Source organism: Capricornis sumatraensis, chromosome 3, assembly GCF_032405125.1.
Source record: "Capricornis sumatraensis isolate serow.1 chromosome 3, serow.2, whole genome shotgun sequence".
NCBI classification, from domain to species: domain Eukaryota; kingdom Metazoa; phylum Chordata; class Mammalia; order Artiodactyla; family Bovidae; genus Capricornis; species Capricornis sumatraensis.
The window spans coordinates 11,288,119-11,311,342 of NC_091071.1; the positions used below are offsets into that span (position 1 = coordinate 11,288,119).

At 42.6% G+C, this 23,224-nt stretch overlaps 1 protein-coding gene and 1 pseudogene across 2 annotated transcripts in view; both read left to right on the plus strand.

Annotated features, from left to right (window-relative positions):
• Positions 1-23,224, plus strand: part of AUTS2 (activator of transcription and developmental regulator AUTS2) — a 1,210,906-nt gene that overhangs the window by 81,111 nt on the left and 1,106,571 nt on the right. The window lies entirely within an intron of this gene.
• Positions 20,161-20,706, plus strand: LOC138076719 (small ribosomal subunit protein uS4-like; annotated as a pseudogene).

The window sequence follows — 23,224 nt, forward strand, 5'->3', positions numbered from 1 at the left end:
TGGGGTGGCAAAGAGTTGGAAATGAATGAGCAACTTTCACTTAACTTCTAGGTTGACCTGAAGTAGGATTGTTTAAGTTTCTCTGCAGACCAAGATCTACCTACTTGATCCTGGCAGTTGGAAAACACTGGATGTCTGTCTCTAATATACTCGCTTCTTTAGCTCTAATTTAGTACAGCCACTTAAGAAACCTGGTTTACGTACTTAAAAGTTAGCCAGTCTTTGCACAGGTGGCTACATCTTGCGTTACGCCTGCCTTCTTGCGTGTAGCAGCGGTGTGCAGCCACTCAGGTATCACAGTTCTTAATCACAGTTCTGTTAATCAGTATAGAGGCAGAGATGATGAGACCTAACCAGGAAAAACAAAGCCTCAGCTTGAAGAGTCCCCAACTCATGTTTGGCAGATGATGAGGAACACACTGGAACCTCACCCGGTCTAAGTTTCCCCAAGTAGAAAATAAAGGGCCTGAACCAGGGGATATTTAAGGGATTTTCAAGATGTGAGAGTCAGACATCATGAGATTGGTAAAAGCCCTGTGGATTCGAATGGCATGGTGGATACTGAATCAGGCCTTTGGACCCTTTAATCAACAGAAATTGATGAGACCAGTTGAGAAATCCAGGCAAGGCTTTACTATTGGACTTGTGCCACAGTAGTAGGGATCAAAAACAAGTAACAGGTACCCTTGTTTCCTCCCTGAGGAGAGGGAGGGTGTGCTGGTTTCTTAAATGGGGATGAGAGTAGGGGTGGATGGTGGGTTGGGCAGGAGGGGTAGCTTTGGTGGTCTTTCCGCCCTTTTGGTGGTGCTGTGTGCAAAATGGCAGTTGATCTGTTGCCTTTTTGTATCTTATTGTTCATAATTGCCCCAACTGCACATGCATGTAGTTATTTTTAGTCCTTTATAGTTTCTTTGTATTCTGTTTCTCAAGGAGATTTTTGTCCAGGTGCAAGCTCTCTGGTAAAGGGTCCCTGCTCCCAGCCTTACCTCATTATGAAGACACTAAAATATTTTAATGTGTGTGTCTTGGGGAGGAAGTGTGGTGAGGTAAATGGGTGGACATTGGGAGCAACTAGAAAAAGGAGAGACCAGGGAGGCGGTTCTGATGATCTGCTGTGAAATGAGCTAGCCCTTCTGGTGTACTGGAGGGGCAGCTGTTCCCTGGGACAGGCTGGAGCCCTTCTCTGAAGCAGCAGCCCCAGCAGGAGCCTTTCCTGACAGCTCCGCTGTGGCCCTCCGTAGGACCGAGGCTGCTGCCCTCGTTCACCAGGCAGAGATGGAAGGATCGATGGATCGGTGCCCCTTCTGTTTTTTGCTAGCACTGTCTTCACACCCTGTTGCCATTTATGTTTTTTTGATGAATGATTAATTAGAAAAATAATCATTTGTAAATTGTGAGTGAACTAGACATTTGGCCCTGCCTGTAGGGAAATGGCGCCTCTGAGCCGTGTGTAACTTACAGCCAGTACATCAGAGGAGCAGTATTCCCAGACTAGTGATGAATTTACATGAAGTTCCTTTGCAGCATGTTAATGACTGTTACAGCCGAGTAACGAGTGAAAAATAATAGCAAATGGGAAGAGTAAATGTTTAATGCCTCTGTATCATTTTTAGCTTACTGTAAAATATGCATTTGGATTTAGGAGGGACATGAGGGACTCTTGGACGTTAACAGTCAGTGCTAGCTTGTCTGAGTTTCATTCTGTTTTCTTTTCTTTCTTTGTACTTAATTAAAAAGATGAAGTAAGTTGCTGCTGAGGTGGAATTCACTAGGGAAGTGGTTTTTCTGTAAGTTCTAGGTCACAGGATGCTTCTTTCCTGGCAGTTTGAATCTATATGTCCGGTCAGCATCATTGATTAAATGCCTGGTGTGTATAGAGGCCCATGCTGTCTCTAAAATATAGCTTTCATCATGTTACTTTCCTGCTTTAAAACTTCAGTGACTCCTCACTGCTTCTAGAGTGAAAGTTGGGCTCCACAGTCAGCTGTTAGTGCCTCTGTGCTGTGACCCAGCCTGCTTCCCTGCCTTACTCCCTAAGGCAGCTCCCTGTGGACCCTTTGCTTAAGTCAGAGGGTAACACGCCGGAGACTTTCTCGCCTGTGTACCTCTGTTCAGATCATTCTGGGCAGAAACGGCCTTGTATTTTTCTCTGCCTATCTAAAGTCTACCCTTCCTCCAAACCCAGTTCTAAAAGTTTCTCTGACTTCTCTGACTAGATAGAGAAAAAGAGAGAAAAATGAAAGTGAGCTACAATTCTCTGTCCCCCTCAATTTGTCTCCTTTCTGTTTTAGGGAGTTCAGAATGAGTCCTGTTTTCTCCCACTTCTTGCTTAGTTATCTTCTAATTCTAGGCAAACTAAGGTATTTGTTCAGGTGAACATGTTAGCAACAGCAATTTTGAGGATTAGAACTGAATTTAGTAGGAAAACTGGCCTCAGGGTTAGTGACATGTTTTCTGAAATCAGAGTTTTGATGCAGAATTTTTTAGAAGAGATTGGGTTAGCAGATTGATAACGTTCGTAAAAAGTACTAGTTTCTTTTGAGGCTACACTGGTAGAAGTACGGTATTTAGAGAAAGGGTCCGGGCCTTATTCAGTTCAGCTCAGTTGTGTCCGACACTTTGCACCCCCAGTCCTACAGCACACTGGGCTTCCCTGTCCATCACCAACTGCCAGAGCTTGCTCAAACTCATGTCCATTGAGTCGGTGATGCCATCCAACCGTCTCATCCTCTGTCATCCCCTGCTCCTCCTGCCTTCAGTCTTTCCCAGCACCAGGCCTTATTACTCTGTTTTTAAAATTGTCTTGGAATGTTGAATTCAGAGTCAAATAAAATGGTGATATTCAGAGAAAGTGAGCAGGATGGGGAGGTGGGCCTAAAAACATGAAGGGTGGCAAGAAGGGAGCTGTGTCCTCTGTTTTCAAGTGTTCACGAGACTGTCTTCAGGAAGAGAGAAAGTTAGACTTCACGTATGGATCCATGATGTAAGAACAAATACTGTGGGGGGAGGGGTAGGTAATAGGAAGACAGATTTCAGGTCAGTATAAGAAATACTTTTCTCCTACTGTTGTGAAAAAGTGAAAGGGAGACAGTAGGTTTCCCAAGTGTGAAGGAATGGGAACACAGCAGGTGATATTCTAATCTTAAAAGATATAGAACCTTACAGTGACTGGACCATAGGTACTGAAATGGAATACCTTTAGAATAGGTTATTTTCTCCTCTAGAGTAAAACGTTTACCATAGGGTTTTGAAGAAGGATTTAGCAGTGGAAGGTAGTAAACCCTGCTGTCTCCAAAACTGGGAACAAATCCTGACATGGATCAAGAGATAATACGTACAGTTTTCTGAGTTGGTATTGAAATGATGATGAAAGCAGTATTAATTCTAGAATCTGGGAGGTTCTTAACACTGGATTCAAGGACCTTGAGAATAGTGTTTAAAAAGGAGAAGATTCTTACAGAATTTCCAGGGAGTCGTTTCAGTATTAACCTTTATCTACTGGTAGGCTGCAGTTCATGGGGTTGCTAAGAGTCGGACACGACTGAGCGACTTCACTTTCATTTTTCAGTTTCATGCATTGGAGAAGGAAATGGCAACCACTCCAGTGTTCTTGCCTGGGGAATCCCAGGGATGGGGTAGCCTGGTGGGCTGCCGTCTGTGGGGTCGCATAGAGTCGGACACGACTGAAGTGACTTAACAGCAGCAGCAGCAGCAGCATTTGGGCAGTTTTAAAAGAGTTACTATCTTAAAAATAATCATCATAAGAAAATAAGACCACAAAATTGTCTTGACCCAAGTAATTTGGATTTATAAAGGCTTTATGAATTAAGAAACATGCCTCAGGATACAAACTTAATGCACGTGTGCATGTTTCTATCTGATTCTCAAAAGTGGCTGTCACTCAGTATAATGTTAGGAATTACTGATCTGGAGTTGTGGTTCTCAAATTTTTGGATTTAACCTATTTAGTTGGGACAGAAGCTCCTTATTTCATCTTTACTATCCAGCATCAAGATAACCAAATATTAGTATGGGCCATATATATATATATATGATTTTATGAGCCATGTACATATATGATTTTATGAATCATATATGTATGATTTTATCTTATAAAAAGCACTGTCCCTTAAAAATAATTTTTAAAGTTAGCTTAAAAATTTTAAGCTAAAATTTTTTTATTGTACTTTCCTTGATGATAGATGGCAAGTGATTTAAAGAGCATAAAAATCATAGATGAAGGTTTGTTATGCTAGCAGTTTACTGGCAAGTCGACTTGTTGTACATACATCTGCTTTAGCTATAGGGGTTTGGATTATTCTTTTTTTTTTTTGGATTATTCTTATTTTTAACCAGACTACATATGTGTCTTAAGGTCTCATTACTGAAAATTACAGGACAAAATATAAATCTGTATCACTACACATTGTGAGATTAACCAGATAATCTTCAACAAGTCAAATTTCTAATGACAAAATTGAACTAAAAGTAATTTAAAAGGAATAGCAGTGTTGCAAACCATGACAAAACATGCCACTGCTACGGTGATAAATTATCCTTCCTGAGCGCTTGAGGATTCTGAGTTCCAGTGTTGGTGTGAGTGCCCAGTATGCACTTTGCAGCATTGCAGGCAGCCCAGGCTTTTGGTAGACCAAGAGTTAAAAGTTCTTTGTGAAAGCCTTAGTCTCTCAGTTGTGCCTGACTCTTGGCAACCCCATGGACTGTAGCCCACCAAGCTCTTCTGTCCATGGAATTCTGAAGGCAAGAAAACTGGAGTGGGTAGTTATTCCCTTCTCCAGGAGATCTTCTCGGGATTGAACCCAGGTCTCCTGCATTGAAGGGAGCTTCTGTACCGTCTGAGCCACCAGGGAAATTCTGCTAACTTGGTAATTTTAATTTACTAATACAGATTTTAGGACGCCTCCCCCCATCACTTATTCGGCAGCTGACTTATTAGGCAACTAGCAACTCTTGGTCACATTGAAGATGAGTGTCTGTGTAATTGCATATTTACATATTGAGAGTGAAAAAAAGATGTATAAATCAGTTAGAGATCTCCTGTGGTTTCTAGTAGTTACAAGACCCTATTTTAAGGAACACTTGTCTACCAGATTAATTTATGGGTGTAGATAAATGATACTAGACATTTTGAGGGAGGATAATATCCAGGAGACTATCCAAATAATGGCCTTTTTTTTCTCATTTTTGCTTAAAAAGTTAAAAAAAACCCATCAGCCTAAATGCTTCTGATAACCAGATGCCCTTTCTTTTTAAATACGCCTTTATTTACCAAGTGCCTTGAGCCTGGCCCTGAAGTAAGATCAACAGCTGTGTATGAGTAATTTTTCCCCCTCCCTTGCTGTGCTCCTCCTATCAAATGGAAATACCCTGGCACTTTCTTCCCTCTTTGAAAACACAAAAGAGGATTAGGCCATATAATGGACTATTTATGTGTCAAATTAAACGTTTTACTCTGAGGCCATTTTTGAGTTATGTGAGCAGTAAAAATATGTATTAAGCTGCCAAGCCTTTTAAAAAATGCATATTATTTAGCTGATAGCCTATAACAGTCTGATGGACCCATAATGGTGTTTTGAGTAAATACACATTTGAACAATTTATGAAACTTATGTTTACATGTGTATTAAACAGCCTGGGTAGGGAGTGACCAAAAGTTATTACCAGTTGACAGCTGCTGTCTGGTGACCAATTTGAAATGAATTGGTGGATTCCCTCCAGAGTGGAGTAAACAGGTTTCCCTGTCAGAGGAACAGGCCGTGTAATCTGCAGGGTGTGGGGCCCAGCCTCAGAGGCCTGCATGTTGGTCAGATGAGGCACTGGAGTGAAAGGTCTTAACTACAATGAGCTGCACCTTAGATTTACATGTATGGCCTATTTTCATTTCATTTTTTATCTTGAAATTTATAAGTATGTTCACAGAACACAGGCTGTGCATGATATAGTGTTCTCTTCTTGGGAAGGGGGACTATGTGTGTTTCTTTGGGATCTGTTCTCTAGTGCAGTGATCTTGAAATTTTTAAGATCATGTGTCCCTGTCAAAAATAGATATTTTTAATATTCCCATCTAAATTGTACACATATTTACACTTACAAAACATACACGAAAATATGAATTTTAAAGGTTGAGATAAAAAGATGTACACATAACTAAGCTATTTTCATTTTGTACTTGAGTGAATCCCCTTGGGCAGACCCTGGGATCACACCTGGTGTTGGAGACCAAGGCTGGTACGTTGATATCCTTGTGTTGTGGAAAGGGCACCGTGGATCGTAGAGCTGTGACTTGGGCATGGCATTCATAAACCTGGGCAAATCTTTTAATTACCTTAAGCTCTAGTTTCCTCATTTGTAAAATATAGATAAGTACCTGTGGGGTAGTCATAAAGATTACTGATAGTAACTATCATGCGTCCTCTTAAGTATTTGCTAGACATCATCTCATCTGTCCCCGACCCTGTCTAAAGTATCTCCTCCCTCTTCACTTTTTTTTTTTTAAGATTTTTTTTTTTCTTGATGTGGACTGTTTTTAAAGACTTTTTTGAATTTGTTACAACTCTGTTTCTCTTTTATGTTTTGGTTTTTTGGCCACAAGTCATGTGGGATCTTAACTCCACATTCAGGGATTGAACCTGCACCCTTTGCATTGGAAGCTTGGAGTCTTAACCGCTGGACTGCCAGGGAAGTCCCTTTAATCACTCTTAATGCCTACTCTGCTTTACTTGCATTGAAACAACTTTTTTTTTACCCTATGAGTTAATATTGTTTCATTCTCCCACAAAGGTGGGAAGCTTTGTGAGGAGAGAGACATTTTCCCCTTGTTCACTGCTGTGTCCACAACTCCTGGAACAGTGCATGACAACCTGTAGATCCTTAGTAAATGTTAGTTGGAAAGTGGAATGTTGGTCACTCAATGAGTTTATAGAGGCTGTTAATAGAGGCCGTTACTACTTTCTTTGAGTGCCCTGCGCATGGTTGATTCTCTAGGATAGAAGTAGTAATTCTCGATATGTGATTTAGTCTCAGTGGGATCCAATGCAGGAGATATTTTTCCTGTTGGAGAATGGATTTTTTTTTTTGTCTGTTACAGCCAGCTGTTTACCAGGGTGAGGTTAGACATGAGGTTAGCCCTGGATCTGATCCAAGTGGACTGACCCCTGTGGTTCTGATGCGTCACCTTGGCCTCATTAGCAACCTGCTGTGGCCCACTGTGCATCCAGCTGAGAACTTCACAGGGTCAGGGGTGACGGGTCGTGTGGCTCTACCTCAGGGAGGGCAGTGGCATCACCATGTCAGGTCTCTCTCTTCAGAGGAGAAACCTAATTTCTCACGTGGTTGACAGAGAGCGATGGAGGGGAAAGAACCACGCCTTTGAAAGACACTTTTCTTGGCCGCTCTTTGAAATAAGTTGTTACAGAAACACCTGTTATTGTGAAGGCCTATCACTTTTAATGTCACACTTTAGATTGGACTATGAAATAAAGGCATATGGAGTATTGCTCTGGGAACATATTCATGTGGTGATTTAATTGGGAGAATGAGTGAATATGAGGGTGGGGAGTCTTTACACGTATGAACAGTTACATAGGTAGTGGAGTAGCCTGCAAGCATTGAAAAATAGCATTTATTGATTCCTTTCTATAAATCTGTCAGCTTGGTTCTTATCTGTTACCTCTTCAGTTGATATGGATTTGTGCTCAGCTTGCCTAAAAGGGGAGATGGGAAAATATTTTCTGGGATCAGCTGATACTGCTCTGAATTAGACCACTTTATAGGGTTATGGTAGGTATCAATATGGGCTGCGTTGTAGATGAAGGATGGCGGCGGTGGGGGGAGTGGTTTTCTTTCTCTACTTCTGGCCCACGTTCTCTTAACTGCCTACCTATTAAGAATGTTCTGGGCTGTGTAGAATGAATTAACACTGTGATCAAGCTCATCAGCTTGCCCTATCCAGGCTTGAAAAGTAATACAATTTAAAAATTAAAATACAATGGCCTTATAAAGCCTCTGGAAGTTCTACCATTCAAGAGCTTATTGGGAAAAGCACTATCTGAGAGACCTCTTTTTTGAAGATGATCTCTCTCAGTTACCTAAAAAACATAGGAACCCTCATCATTTTAACTTAAGAAAAGAATCTTTCTTTCTTACGGTATTTTAAAGACCCATGGTAGATAGAGCCGGAGAAGGCAATGGCACCCCACTCCAGTACTCTTGCCTGTAAAATCCCATGGGTGGAGGAGCCTGGTGGGCTGCAGTCCATGGGGTTGCTAAGAGTCAGACATGACTAAGCGACTTTACTTTCACTTTTCACTTTCATGCATTGGAGAAGGAAATGGCAACCACTCCAGTGTTCTGGCCTGGAGAATCCCAGGGACGGGGGACCCTGGTGGGCTGCCGTCTATGGGGTCACATAGAGTCGGACACGACTGAAGTGACTTAGCAGCATGGTAGATAGAAATGATGGGGAAATCAGCTGTTGCCGCATGTGAGGAAGTTTGGAATTGTGTAGACCTTAGCAATGCAGGAGACCCCAGTTTGATCCCTGGGTTGGGAAGATCCCTGGAGAAGGAAAGGCTACCCACTCCAATATTCTGGCCTGGAGAATTCCACGGACTGTATAGTCCATGGGGTTGCAAAGAGTCAGACATGAGTGAGTGACTTTCACTTTCACTTTTCAGACCTTAGCACAAATCCTGACTGGGACAGTAATTACCTGTGCTGTCTTGAAAAGCTCTGTAAGCCTCAGTTTCTTCATCTGCAAAATGGGGATATTTATTTCATACCATTGTGAAGACTTAATGTAACAACAGGATGTGAAAGCATCTGTTATTGCCCTATATATTTTTGATGTTTAATAACTCTTAGCAGCCCATTTCTCCCTTTTGAGGGTAAAACCACAAGAAGGTTTTGGTAAATAATTAAAGTACTTGGTGTTAAAGGGAAATTTACCTCATGCTGTGACTTTTTTTTTTCTTTTATAAGCATGAGATTCTAGAAATAAAAAGGGGGTAATTTTTACCACTTGGCCATATTGGGTTAGCACTGCTTTTCTTAGCTTTTGACAACAACAAAGACTAATTTGTTGCCTCTGGGTGTGTATGTGTGTGTGTGTGTGTAAGTGATTTTTAACTGTTTATGTAATTCATTGCTTGTCTCAGGGACTGGAGTCTTTCTTCTTGCCCTCAGGATTCCTGCAATTTCATGTGCTAATCCGGGTGGAATTTGTATTGCATAGAACCAGAGAGTGTTGGAATTTAGAGGAGATTCTCTGGTTTTAATTTCTCAGAAGAAGAAGAGAAAGGCAAACTCGAGATTTTGAGACTTGCTCAAAGCTGTGCAGCTAGTTTGTGACAAAGCTGGAGTTGTAGCAGATTTGATTTCCATAACATCTAGCTGTGTGGTTCTCAAAGCGTTTTAACAGACAAGCAGCCTAACTTGGGAAGTTGTTGGAAATGCAAATTCTTGCACTGACCCACTGAATCAGAAACTTTAATAAACCTGCAGGGTGATTCTGATGCTCCTAAAGTTTGAGAACCTCTACTGTGTTCTTCACATAATTTGGCAGGGAGATTTGCTGAGTTTCGTGGCAATGTGAGGTCTTCGTTTTACCTTTCAGGAGTCTCCTCCTGATGTTTGATGCTCTTTCTACAAATAATTCCAACTTTGGTGTTGGTTTCCTTAGATTTGCATGTGATTGTTGCGGAGGCACTTCTGTGAAACTGATACCTGTTGCCATCCTTTCTTTATGTCTGCAAAGGGTGTCTATGCTGGGCTGTTTTCCCTCCGAAGCAGACCCATGTTAGGGTACAACATTTTTTCATACACAGGGAATAGAATTTTTTCCCCAGAACATCAGCAGGGTAATTTGGCTTGTGTTGATAGATCATTGATGTCTGCATGTGAAAAAATTGCTCCTCCCTGTTTAAACCTCAAATGTCCTTACCCACATATCTAGATGTGCTTTTTAGGAACACTAGCAGATAACCTGAAATTCTGAAGAAGGGCACCATAGTCATGTGAAGAGGGAATGAAGTCTTGCCTGAATGTCTTTTAGTTGCTTCAGTTGGAAATAAATGCAGAGTGACCTCGATTCTGTCCAAGGAGACTGACTTTCTTGTAACTTTGTGTAAACATTCATTTCCTAATGTGTTTCCATCTGTTTGTAAAAAGGATTTTTTTCCTAGTGTCTTAGCTGTTGGCTTGACTTTTTTATTTTCATTGGTAAAATATGTATGTCTGTGCTGTGAGTGGAGAGGATAGATTAATAAAAACCGCTGAACCAGCATGGCATATGCAGTTAATTAACACTGCCAGAAAAGCTGGCTCGCAGTTATGTGTAAATTTTTATTTCTAAACATCTAAAAATTGTTCAGAGTTGTCTTACTTATTCTGAGGGATAGGTTAGGAAGCTCTATGGGCAGAAACTTTCCAACAGCCTTTCTCAAACTTTACTTTGCATTAGAGTCTCCTGGAGGGCTTTTTAAAATGCAGATTGCTAGATCTCATCTGCAGTTTATGATCCAGCAGGTTGCAGTGGGCTCAAAATTTGCATTTCTAACAAGTTCTCAGGTGGTGCTGACACTTCTGGTACAGGGACCTGACTCTGAGAATCACTGCTTTAGAATGTAGATCTCACCCTCACTTTGCCAAGGGAAAGAGAATGAAATTGCAAGGGCTCCCTTTTCTTTCGGCAGAGGCATTGCCTCTTCTTAGCAAACACTAAAACAAGATTTATACACTGCATCCAAGGTGTCAAGCACCAAGTGCACTGGGATTAAATAAAGTGGTCTCTGTGCTTGGGAAGCTCACCGTTTAGAGAGGGGATTAACTAACATAAGGGAACAGCGGTCAGAATCGAAGGAACCCACCTGCCAATGCTGGAGACTCAAGAGAGTCTGGGTCGATCCCTGGGTCTGGAAGATCCCCTGGAGAAGGAAATGGCAACCCATTCCAGTATTCCTGCCAGGAAAAATCCTGTGGACAGAGGAGCCTGGTGGCCAACAGTCCATGGGGCCTCAAAGAGTCAGACATGACTGAGTGTGTACACCCTCCCAAACTGGTGGAGATGTCAGGGGCGGGTTCTTTAGATATGCTATGAGGACTGGCCTAAGCTTTCCTCAGACTATCTCCGTGTTATATATATGGGTGTAAGTGAAACAAAGCATCTTGTTAACTCTCAGAACAACATTTTCTCTTCTTTGAGTTCTCAGGCATCCCAAACTGTGTATCCAGAACCTTCAGAATTGGCACTGTCAGCTCTTTATGGAAGAGTCCCTCCTCCTTCCACTTTTTTTTTTGTTTACATTTTAAACTTACAATTTCTAACACTGTCCACTGTGGCAGGAGAATGTGTAACAAGACCAAGTTAAGTGGTTTTGGTTGAACTAATTTATGAGACAGCTTCAAAAATTCATGAGGTACCAGGGGAACTTTCTGTAGCTGGATCAGCATGCAGTGTTTCCCTTCACCTCTTCAAGCAGATCAGATGTTTTGTGATTGTGTAACAGTTTAAAGTGGAACCTTCTAGGGCATGGCCTTGCTCATTAAGAAGCTAAGACAGACCTGAGAAAGGGGAGGGAGAGTGAGGTGGTTCTTTCAGCTGCTTCTTTTTCCCTAACTTTGAGCAGTTACTTTGGCTAAACTGGTAAAAACTGTTCGTCCAGTTATGCATAAAACTAGTGTCTAGGGCAAGCTTTTCTCCCCGGGTGATCTGCTATGGTGCTCTTAAGGGATATCTTGATCTGTTAGTAATGATCCCATAATTTTAAGCACAGTGAAGGAAGGGTGTGTGTGTGTGTCTGTGTGTGTGTGGGTCTGTGTGTGTGTGTGTCTGTGTGTGTGTCTGTGTCTCTGTGTGTGTCTGTCTGTGTCTGCGTCTGCTGTGGTGCTCTTGTGTGTGTGTCTCTGCGTCTCTGCTATGGTGCTCTTAAGGGATATCTTGATCTGGAAGAGGGGTATGTGTGTGTGTGTGTGTGTGTGTGTGTGTAAGAAATGGAGTGACATAGTTATTAGTGTGTTCCCTGCAATCTCCCTGCGAAAAGCTTCTCTGGACAGGAACACAGGATGTGACCGCAACCAGTGACAGGCTACAGTGCTTTCCCCATTTTATTGATTGTTCGTTTCTAGTCTCTGACCTTATTTGCTACCTATTGATCTAGTAGAAAAGCAAATAAATTTCCCCAGATTGCACTTAGGTGAGCTGGGCTTTGATGACTTGTCTCCCAAAGGGTGTTTTTAAAGAGTACTTACCTACTGAGTGGCAGCCTCTATACCGTCTAATGTACATATACTTCTAATTTGCACATTTGGGGGCCCTTTTTTTGTTGGGTCACTGATGTCACAGGTTGGCCTTGTCATTTTGGCTCCTCTTCTGTGAGATTGCACACATGTTGTGGACTGCTGTGATGGCCTTGCAGTGCTCACAGTCTTGGAGTCAATACAGAGAGCATATGCGAGATGCCACTGGAGATGATGTGTTGCTGAGTCAGTTCCGGTCAGCTTCTGCCAACATGTCAAATTTTCACATTAAGGAAAGCCAGAACCACTTTATTGTTAATAGATTTTATTTCATGGTCTCCATTTGTGCATTTGAACTCCAATTTGCTTCCGAATAAATTCTAAGTTTTTAATTACTAAAAATGCTTAATTCTCTACTATCTGTGCTTGGGGAGGGAGAGGTTAGGATTTGGGTTAGGTATATATACAGTGGAAGCAGTCGCAGACTTTATTTTCTTGGGCTCTAAAAGCACTGCAGATGGTGATTGCAGCAAGGAAATTAAAGATGATTGCTCCTTGAAAGCTGTGACAAACCTAGAGTGAAAAAGGGTTAGTAGCTCAGTCGTGTCCAACTTTTTGTGACCCCGTGGACTGTAGACCACCAGACTCCTCCGTCCATGGGATTTCCCAGGCAAGAATACTGCAGTGGGTTGCCATTTCCTACTCCAGGGGATCTTCCTGTCCTGGCAGTCGAACCGGAGTCTCTTGTGTCTTCTGCATGGGCAGGCCGTCCCTCTCTAGAGCTTGTACCAATTTATATCCCACCTGTCTGAGACTAGGGATTTCCCCACAACCTTGTCAGCTGAGTGTGTTGTTGAACCTTGGAGTTTTTGCCAATCTGATAGGAGCAAATTAGTATCTCAAAGTGGTTTCGATTTGCATCTCTTGTTATGAATAACATTGAGACTCTTCTACTATATTCAAGACCTAGTAGTACTTCATTTTCTGTGAATAGTTTGGTCATTTTCCTTGCTTACTTTTCTGTTGGGTTTTGTTTTTTCTAAGTTTTAAAATAAACTATTTTGGAAAAGTTGCAAAGATTACTGAGTTTTTTTCTTTCTTTCTTTCTTTATGCCATTATTAGCAGTGTTAGTTATGTTAGACGGTTTAAGGATGTACAGGTCTCCTGGAATTCTGGTGCTTGTCACAGGTATGTCAGCCAGAGAAGGATGCAAATCCAATTCATGAGTCTTAGCCGCTGGGGATTTTCCATCTGGAGTGACAGATTTGGAAGATTCTGCTGAGCCTCTGACTAGCCTCCATTGTGGGACATATAATTCAGAGCCTATCTTTTATTCTTTTTCTTTTAGTACTCTCAATTATTAACTAGAAAGATTATTGAAGTGAAAACCTTGCCTAGAGTTTTGTTTCTTGAGATTTACTTCCAGTTATAAACGTGGTTTTCAAGCAACCGAATCTTTCATAGACTAGGTTTTAAGCACATTAAATATTTGGTTCTCCCCACCACCCCATCACGTGCTAATGGAGAGAATGAGCAGCTGTAATTTTTTCTGGAACACAGTGCTGTCGTTTTGTCCTGTTAATTGGTTCTCAGAGTAAGGAGCTAAAATGTGGAAGCAAAGGTGCCTTTCCCAGATGGAGACATGCCTCAAGTCTTTGTGTCCCGGAAAAGTCTGCCGCACCTGAAAAATAAAAGCATTGGTTCCAAAAATAAGACCTCCTGGATTCAAATTCCTGCTTCTGCCTGTGCTAGCTGCATCTCCCCAGACACAGCTTTGTGCTTTGCTCATTTATAAAAAAGGGAATAATGGTAGTACTTGCCTCATTGAGTGGTTGTGAGCATTAAGGTTCATAATACATGTGAAGTGCTTATTAGTTCTGGCCTTGGATGCAGAAAGCTGCCAATAAATAATGGCTTAAAGTGGACAGTGATTTCAGAGCCTGTGGGGTAAAGTAGCAGTTGTGTTGCATTTGACTTCTGTTGATCAGCCTTTCTTCCTGCTCTCTCCTTTACCCTGAGAGGAATTTAACCTAGCAACTGAAATGTCATTCAACGGGTATTTTAATGCGCCAGACTCTAAACAAGATGATATGTGAGATGCTGCACAGAGTCCTCAGGGAGTTTGCAATCTGACAGGAACCTGAGTACAGACACCTCTAAACGCAAAGCTGACTGTCACCACCCTGGAGATACAGAGAACATGAAGTTACTCTGCTTTGACTGGCATGACTGGGATGTGTGTCTTCAAGGAGAGGGAACCATTTGGCTGGGAACCATTAGTAGGTGAAGTAGAGGTATGCGGGAACCTGGGCATTGATAATAACCTTCCTGTAGTCTTTTGCAGTTTGGGAAACTTTCTCTGTATTTCCTCTTAACTCAGTTAAACCTCATAGAATGGCTGAATTTACTGCTCAGGAAATGGAGGGTCACATAGGTTATGTGATTTGCTAAGGTCCGACAGCTCCTTGGTGATGTTGGGGTTTAACTAAAGGTCTCCTGTCTCTGATTGTTCTGATGTTTTCCCCTCTTCTCTTAACTGAAAGGACTGGCACCATCATAGAGAGTGTAAGCAAAGGAGGCACTTGGAGTAGTATATTCCTTGGGTTTAGGTCAGACTCTTCTAGAGCATCAGGACTGGAAGGAAGCCTGAGAGCAGCCAGCCTCTTCACGCGACTGATGAAGACGGCAGTGTGCTTGTGAGGGACTTGGGGGCCCATAAGGCACTGGCAGTCCGCTTTATGCTTTATGGAGAGGGCAGAGAGTTCCCCATGGCTGTTCCTGGGTGGTCTTTGGGGGCTGATTAATTTCTGGCATGGAGAGAGTTTGCTATGGGAAAAGTAGGTAAATTTAGAGAGGGGAGGACCTGTAACTTGAGAGGCAGGCAGTTTCCCTGGGATGTTTTCCTGAGCAGTGTTAAAAAAAAAAAAAAAGGGCTATAGTTCAGTATGCAGATATGGTTCCAGTTGTGCAAGGACAAGGAGCAAGAGGCAAAGGCAGAGAGAAAAGGAAGGGAAGTGAGTGAATGATTTGGAAAAAAAAAAAAAGTCAGTGAGAGGTATTTGTGAGAGACATATCCTCAGTGTCTGTGGGCAAGCAACTGAAATCCTGGGGACTTGGTACATGGGAGAATGTCTTTAGCGGTTCTCTGACCTGAAGTGCTCGGGGCTGCCTTGGGTGTGTGTAAACACTTGTCGTGGTGTAGGGGAGAGGGGCACAGTGGCAACTACATGTTGTTTCTCAGGATTGCATTTGGGGTGACTCCTACTTTGGGTGGGAGAAGGAAATGGCAGCCCACTCCAATATTCTTGTCTGGCAAATCCCCATGGACAGAGGAGCCTGTTGGGCTATGATCCATGGGGTCGCAAAGAGTCAGACACAAATGAAGGGATTTAGCACTACTTTGGATCGGGGGTTATTCTAGACAGAGCTGTGTGGATCTGCAACATCAGCATCCCCAGAAATGTTGTCAGAAATGAAGATTTGGGGACCCCCTAACCCAGACCTACAAAATCAGAATCTCCAGGGTATAGGGTGCAAAAGTCTGTATTTTAGGGACTTCTCTGGCAGTCTTGTGTTTAAGACTTCATGCTCTCAATGTAGGGGTCACAAGTTTGATCCATGGTTGGGGAACAAACATCCTGCATGCTGCACAGGGCGACCTGAAAAAAAAAAAAAAAAGAGCAAAAGTACATATTTTAACAAGATCCCCAGGTCATTTGTCTGCGTGTTACATTTTGGGAAGCATTGCTCTCCTTCAGAGGCCTTCCAGGGTCTTCCTTAGGGTTCTCTGCTGCTGTGATTAACATGTCATGCACTAAACATCTATTGAATTTTTGTTATGTAGGCACAACACAAAGTGAACTCCAGTGTGCACTCTCCAGGAGCATACGGTCTAGGTGAAGAGACAGGATTGTTTACAGATTAAGAGAGAAAGTGTTTAAAGGTCTGTAAAGGAGGCACAAGAATGCCTATGGCCTTGTGGAGGGTGGACATGTTTCTATAGGCATGTGCAGGATGAGTGGTGTGCAAAGGGGGCAAGCGTTGCCTTGGAATGGGACTCCTGGGAAATTCTAATCTGTGCTCTGATGCTTCTTTGCAAGCCTGATGGGTGGCTTGACTGTGGCCCGCATATGGCCATATAAGCATATGGACAGAGACCTGTCCGAAACGTGTTTAGCCCGGCCAATCACTTGTCTGGGTGTGCTCTGTTGACTTGATAAATGCTTTTAAAATTGGTGGCGTTTTGCAGGTAACTCATGGGAGGACATTCCCGGCATCTGCTTTTGGATCTTCTCTCACCTGCACTGCCTCTTGTCAAAAGCCTGCATATCTACCACTCTGGAAAGGGAAAAATTGATTTGTCACTGAATTTCCATGCCTCAGCCTGGGAGAAATGTAAATGTTGTACTGGCCTTTAGTACTTTGCCTTCAAGCCAAGATTTAGAGCTGATCATTATACTTTTAGAGCAGGTTAGGTATGAAAATAGCAGCAGGTAGAGGAGTCAGAGGAAGCTGTTTGCTCTCATCTGCTGGTTTGGTCAGGGTGGAAGTACGAGTATTAATACAGTCCACTTAAACAATAAAATAACTCCCAGGGAAGAGGAACTATAAACTTCAGTAAATATTAGAGCTGTGAAATGCTAAAAGTGAAAGCTCTCTGCAGCTATTTGGCTCTTTAAAGAGGGTGTTTATTGGTCCTGAGTGCTTGTCTGTTTGGTTATGCTTTGCCATCCCCCTCTTTTCCCCTAGTTTGGGTATATGTAAATTCATTAGAATCTACCTAGTTAATTAAGTAGGACAGTGTTTCTAGATTGTAAAATAGTAACCTCTATAGCTAACGTAATAGCATCCTTTATTAATTCATTTTCTTTTTGAAATAGGTTTCATCTGGGTAGGTCACTGTGTCCAGGCTGTTTCACTTCTAAACTGTACCTTGACTCTGTCCTTCTGTCCACCTTCTCCCTGACCCAGCACCTTGTACTGGCTTATCACCCTGGCTTCATTTTCTCTTAGTTGTCTCGCTGTGCTGTCACCACCGGAGATTTCTTTCAGAAGTACTCAGCCATGCGCATCGCACCTAGAGTCTAAAAAACCCACAGACAAAACTTTTCTTTTGTCCACAGGACCTGCCGTTTTCCAAACTTCTTAGTATGCCATATGAGCTTCCTTGTAGTCTGGCTCCAAAATACTGTCCTAGCCTCCTTTGTAGAGGACAGATGAAAGCAGACTCTGCTGGAGGGCTGGGAAAGTGTCTAGTCTGTTACTTGATGAAAAGGGAAACTGATAATCCTGCAGTTTTTTTTCTTTTTCCTTTTCCCACCTGGAATGGTGACAGCTCTTTCCGTATCTTTCAGCCTTTCCACCTAGAAGTAGCTCAGGGACTTGGTAAGCACACTGAGGGCAGGTCCAGGACAGGTTAGCCGTGTACCCTCTGCCACAGATGACGTGCCTTGTCCAGAACCAGCAGATGTTTACAAAATATCTGTCAAATTGAATTACTGAATTTGCGTGGCTCAGATACTTTGTTTTTCCCCAGATCTTTTGTGTGGATTTTTTTTTCTTGCTAGTTCTCAATTGTGGCTTATGTCTTTTCTTCCCATTCTCTTTGTAATTATCAAGTAATTTATTAAATGGAGACAAGCTTAACTAGACATTAAATAATTGCAGGTGTGCAGCTGAATTGAGCTGCTGTCCTTTAACTAGGAACTCACAGCTGTTTGTGTTGTACTCTGTGATGGGATTTCACTTCACCTTGTTTGATTATATGATGTCATGTGTATTCTAGGATGAAAAAATGCTGATACTTCTGCTCTAAGCACTTATACAAAGGCTGGTATGTTCCCAAGAAATCACCATACAGATATTGGCAGGCCAGTTCTAGAGCCCTTGCAACCTCTGATACTTCTCCTCTCCTGGAATTTTTTCACTTTCGTTACTTTGTTCTTGATAGGGAATGCCTCAGTTGTTCCTGAGGCTCAAATATGACCATTTACCATATTTTAAAAGTATTTCTTTTGCTTCATAACAATAATTGTTGAAGCAAGATTTGTTTGTTTTTTCCTAAGAGATCAGTAGTGTGTCCACAAGTTGGCTCCTTCTGTTTTAATTATCAGACCTTATCTGCCTGCTTTATACATACATTTGTCCCATCAGAAAGAGCTGGAGCTTAATATAAATGTGAATTTTAGTCCTGGGTTATGTTGTGCCACCAGTTTGCTTTTTTTTAATGGTTTCATATAACAGTTGCTAGAGGTAGACACTGATTTCAGAGTACTTAGCCCTCGTGGACAGAGGAGCCTGGTAGGCTGCAGTCCATGGGGTTGCTAAGAGTCGGACACGACTGAGTGACTTCACTTTGACTTTTCACTTTCATGCATTGGAAAAGGAAATGGCAACCCACTCCAGTGTTCTTGCCTGGAGAATCCCAGGGACGGCGGAGCCTGGTGGGCTGCCGTCTCTGGGGTCGCACAGAGTCGGACATGACTGAAGCGACTTAGCAGCAGCAGTAGCAGCTCGATGCAGAATTTAGTATAAGCTGTTAATAAAGGATTGTTTGGTTATACTGTGCGGTAAACCCACTGGTTACAATAACCAGTATAGATGGATCTGCTCTTAAGGACATAAATGTCATGCTGTCCCTTACCAGTTGTGTGTTCTTAGGCATGCCACTTCATTGTCTCAGTCTTTACTTTCTTCTTTGAGGTAGTTGTGAGAATTAAATTTATATTTGATATTTGTGTGCCCTCAGTATTGGCATGCAGTATTCGCATGCCCAGAGTGCTAGGCACTGTTCTGGTTGTTTGATACATTTGTGACAAAAAGCAGACCAAATCCCTACCTTGGTGGAGTTAACATCTGACTTTAGTTTTATCAATCAACTTGATAGAATCCACCTGGTGGGAGAGCATGATCGCTGAAGAAAGCACCTGCTAATGTGGGAGATGGCAGAGATGCAGGTTCGATCCCTGGGTTGGAAAGATCCTCTGGAGGAGGAAATGGCAACCCACTCCAGTATTCTTGCCTGGAGAATCCCAGTGGACAGAGGAGCCTGGCGGGCTACTCTCCACAGGGTCATAATGAGTCAGACAAGACTGAAGTGACTTAGTATGCACATAAAATAATTAATTGAAATATGTACTTAATAACCCTGTTTCTGTACAGTTTAGTGCTTGTCAGCCTTGTAGAGTAGCTGTGAGAGAGAGCCCTTTCCCGTACCATGGTAGTGCATATTTATGGTCTTGACTTAACAAAAAATTGACTAGAGGCTCTGCCTCTAGTATTTCGGATTGCTGGTCTTGGGATACTGACTGTAGGGCCTCCTCCTCTAGCTTTTTGCTTTTTCGGTTGTTTCTAAGATTCCTGAAGAGGACTCAGAGAATGAGCTCTGAGTGACACGTTTGATCCTTTGCATTTGTTCAAGTAAAGTCTGAATGGCTCAGAAAGGATGCTGTGATGTTTAGCTTACCTAGTCCTGTCTTATATCACTCGTTCGCTAATATCTGCAGAAACACAAGCAGCAGGAATATCTCAAGGCATCTGATTGATCAGTTCTCCTATAATCATTTTCATGAGCAACTGAAAGAAAAACCTTTTGGAAAAAAATCTTTCTTTTTGTGTCTTTTTCTATACACAGAAAACACTGGGATTCTGGAGTTCAGACATAGGAGGGTATTAGTGACCAAATATTACTTCTTTGAGGGCAGGGGTGCTGGTTGTCAGCAAATCTAGAACTGTCTCTTGAAAGGAATGGGCAATCATTCCTGCAGGACACAGAGGTGTTAGTCACCCATCTCACATTCTGCTGAAGCCTGGGTTCATGGTAGTTGGAGTATTTAAACCAGGGTTAAGCTCTTTCTTGGTTTCCAGAGCGTTCGCTCAGGCGCAGACGGGCAAACAGAGCCAGCATGCCGGTCGCCCGGAGCTGGGTTTGTCGCAAAACGTATGTGACCCCGCGGAGACCCTTTGAGAAGTCCCGCCTCGACCAACGTGAGGTCTGGAGGGTCAAATTCACCCTCGCCAAGATCCGAAAGGCTGCCCGGGAGCTGCTGACGCTGGATGAGAAAGACCCGCGGTGTCTGTTCGAAGGTAATGCCCTGTTGCGGCGGCTCGTCCGTATCGGGGTGCTGGACGAGGGCAAGATGAAGCTGGATTATATCCTGGGCCTGAAGATTGAGGATTTCTTGGAGAGACGTCTGCAGACCCAGGTCTTCAAGCTGGGCCTGGCCAAGTCCATCCACCATGCCCGCGTGCTCATCCGCCAGCGTCACATCAGGGTCCGCAAGTAGGTGGTGAACATCCCGTCCTTCATCGTGCGCCTGGACTCCCAGAGGCACATCGACTTCTCCTTGCTCTCCCCGTACTGCGGGGGCCGCCCGGGCCGCGTGAAGAGGAAGAACGCCAAGAAAGGCCAGGGCGGGGCCGGAGCCGGCGATGACTAGGAGGAGGACTGAGCCCGGGCAGTGCCCAGGGCCGGCGCAGTGGCCCTTGTGCCTCAGATAATAAAGCAGGCTATCCACACTGTGGGGGGAAAAAAAAAACAAAAAAACCAGGGTTAACATATAGCCTGTGTTATTGTGAGAGATACACGGGGTCAAGGTAGGACCTCGTCATGTGGTGGCTGTTTGCACTATTTATTTCCTGTATTTTCTTTTAGGGAGGGGAATAAGTAGTATGTGGTAATAAAGAAAGGCAAGCTTTGTGGCTTTTTTAAAAATTGAGTTTTGATTTAGGATATTTTATGTTGTGGATGTTTTTTGAAAGACATGAAATTTGGTTATTTGGAACCTTTTTGAGAAAACTGGATCTCTGACACATAAGCAGTCATACACTGAATCCCTTCCATTTATTGCTGCAAGGACATTTTTGTCAAAACTGTGGGAGGGGTGTTGCATGCTTGTTTATCAGAGCCGCCAAAAATTGCTCAGACGCCCTCTTGACTCAGCTGAAGTCGTCCCTGCCTGGTTGGGTGCTTGCGTACTAAGTACATGCTTCCTTGTTGAGGGCTGCGAACATGTCACAAAAGCCTGTTTGCTGTGGAGATTGTTGCAGTGGGTGGACTTAGTGAGATTGCACAAGGTCAACGAGTGCCCAGTTTAGACTACCTTGGAAGAATTGGCTTGAGGGCAGAGAAGTTTGGAAAGCTCCTTTCTTCCTTTTTGGTTGCGTTGACCCCTGTAAAACCAGACTGAGGCTCTTTCGTTCCTTTTCCAGAAAAAGGGTAGCATAGCTCATCTGGACTTGAACTAGTTCGTATTAATCACAAGAAGAGGCTTTGTGTGGGTGCCGTGTATAAATCGTTGAGCTATCCAGGTGGAGTGAAATTTGGCAACAGAGGAATGAGCTCCAGCAGGAGGTAACAATGGGTTGAGGAGGTCTGCAGTACTAGCAGAAAATTTCACTTCATAGTATTTTTACTGTAACTTCTCTCTCAGTGTTGAGTAATGCCCATCTAGCCATTTGGAGAGTTTGGACAAGTTTTCACCCATGAGAGTGCTCTCCTTAAAGATGGTGAATCAGAGTCATTCATGGCTCTTTAAAAATAAGCACTTTACTGAAACCATCCATCTACTGTTCAGCAGTCCAGATATTGAGGTACTTTTGTTCTGAATTTGTTGGAAGCACACACTGACTCAGGGTGGAAAGGGCAAAACCAAAGATTTTTCCTTCTATTGAATTTTTTCACCGTGAGGATGATTTTTGTCCTTTAAATAAAATAAACCAGAACTCTGAATTTTATTAAGTGAGAAGTGTGGGGGAGTTAGTAATGAGGGAGAAATGAATCCTTGTTTCTTAGAAAACTCTCCTGATTCTTGTTGAGCTGTGTCCATTGATCAAATTTAAGTCATTGCTTCAGTAGCATGACATAAAACATCTTCCTCCTTTTTGAAAGTTTCTTTTCTTTAAAAATTTCTAAAAAGTATGCCATTATCTTCCCAAGTCACCTAAATAAACCAACTCAAGTATGAAGGGATCTGACATTACTTAAACAAAGGAAATGATTCTGATATTTTCTACTTGGGAGACTTTTTCTTCTTGAAAGCCAGCCCTCTAAATAGTGGGAAGATCCAAAGCAAAATCAAATTAAACAATTCCCCTAATTCCCATAAGTAATTTCTAAATTATCCTTTTATATACCTTAGTTGGGTGCAGCTTGCAAGTGAATATCACTGTGAGAGCTACAGTTTGTCAGGGTTTAGATCTTAATTAGCTTATGAGATTGCATCCATTTGAAGCTGTATACCACAGGTTGTTGGCTAGTTTTCCAAAAGGAATTTAAATGCCCACTGTTACAATTAAGCTTGTTACTGGTTGTATGTTCTAGTTATAAACTGTATTTGGCAATTAAAGAAACTGAGATTGAGGCTTTGGCCTGGACTCCTTGGGATGCAGTGGACAGACTTCCACCTTAGTATCCTTTTAGGAGAGTCTCTGGTGTGGGTATGATACCTAGATAGTGGGTCATATCTTAGGTCCTTAAGTATTTACTGTTACTCCACAAGTTAAGAGCATCTTTAAGCTTTTACAAAAAAGCTTAAGTTAGAGAATGTGCGTTCCTGATTGTGTTCTGTCTCTATATACAGGAGACAGAAATCTAAATTTCCAAATTACAGTCTTTTAGCTGAGAATTCCTTTTAAAGAAGCATGTCTTATCTTTAAGAAGGCAGCTTGACTCTGACAGTGAACAACTTAATCTGTTAAACTAACACCTCTATTGCTCTGGCCAAATTTCTTGTCTGTTTGTTGAAAGAGGAATTTGAGGGAAGTGTTCCAGGTACAAGATGTGGTTAATATCTGTTTCTGAAGCACACAGCATGCCGAAGTTGGTGAATGGCATTTCCACCATCTCACAGTGAGATTAGTCTGAGCTGGCCCTTGGGAGAGGCTGTGATTGTCAGGGCTGACCTTGATGGCAGATACAGTTCTTAGTGGTTTTCTTTGCATGATGCTTGCCTTTTATCCTTTCTTTTC